Source organism: Acipenser ruthenus, chromosome 26 (genome assembly GCF_902713425.1).
Source record: "Acipenser ruthenus chromosome 26, fAciRut3.2 maternal haplotype, whole genome shotgun sequence".
Lineage (NCBI taxonomy): Eukaryota > Metazoa > Chordata > Actinopteri > Acipenseriformes > Acipenseridae > Acipenser > Acipenser ruthenus.
The window spans coordinates 20,311,672-20,312,792 of record NC_081214.1 but is presented as its reverse complement, the minus strand read 5'-3'; positions in this window follow the sequence as shown (position 1 = coordinate 20,312,792).

Sequence of the window (1,121 nt, the reverse complement as noted above, 5' to 3'; positions counted from 1 at the left end):
GTACAGCATACAGTGAGTATATTGTAATGATTGGAATGCCGCAAGAACTGGTGGCACTGGCAGTGTCCGAAAGGTATGCATCCAAGCCTTCAAACAGGAAGAGCTGCTATTAAGCTTCTAAGCATTTCAATAATGTTAATTGTCAATTAGGTCACATCCAAACTGACCACTTTACTGAAAATGCAAGGGGGGATAAGGGCTTGCAATGTATATCTCATCATATAGCGTAGCCTACAGTTGTACTTGCATTGCGCTTGTCAGGAACGCAGGCACCATAACCCTAACAGCTAATGGCTGCCATATAATAATACTAGGTGAAAGAGGCATGTCTATATTGTAACACTTGTATTGTAACACTTGATATAGGCTCTGTGTATTGTACACATTAAAATGTTTTTTATTACACCTACATGTTTTTAGCCAGACGAAAAATTGATGCTGCTGATGAAAAAATAAATATATCAATACAACACTGAACTGAACATTCCTTCAATACGCAGTATAAGCATTCACGAATGTGTTGTGCATGAGCGCCCTCTTGCAGAAAGTAACCGTATGACGTTTTCGAATTACCGTTCCTCAGAACCCTAAAGGTTTAATAGGCATGTAATAGTCTGTATGGAGAATGGAGCTATTAAAAGCCCGTTAAGATCGCTAAACAGTCAGTGTGATCTATTTGTAGTTAGACAGGAATATATAAGCATATGTATATGATCTCTGTGTTGAGATCACCAAATGTGTGTCTTTTGCAATTATTCAATCCAAGCCGCAGGTATATTTCAACATAAATTACAGCTCCCCTTACGTCCCTTGCAGAGAGAGAGAGAGAGAGAAACCAACCAACCAACCAACGAACGAACGAATTACGCATGGGGAGTCACAATTATCAGTCTGCCGCATTAAGAAACGGCTACATTTGAGTTGTGTTTTCTATTTGAGTTTATTTTTAACATCTCATGATTTTGCCCACATGAAAATAGCCCTACTGACGACTGCAATATATGTTGTATGTTTGGCATTTATAACTCATAAATTAAATTACAAACATATATAAACATGTGTAGAATATATTCTAAAACACAAAACAGAGTCATCATACAAATTCATTTTCGACTCCTTCA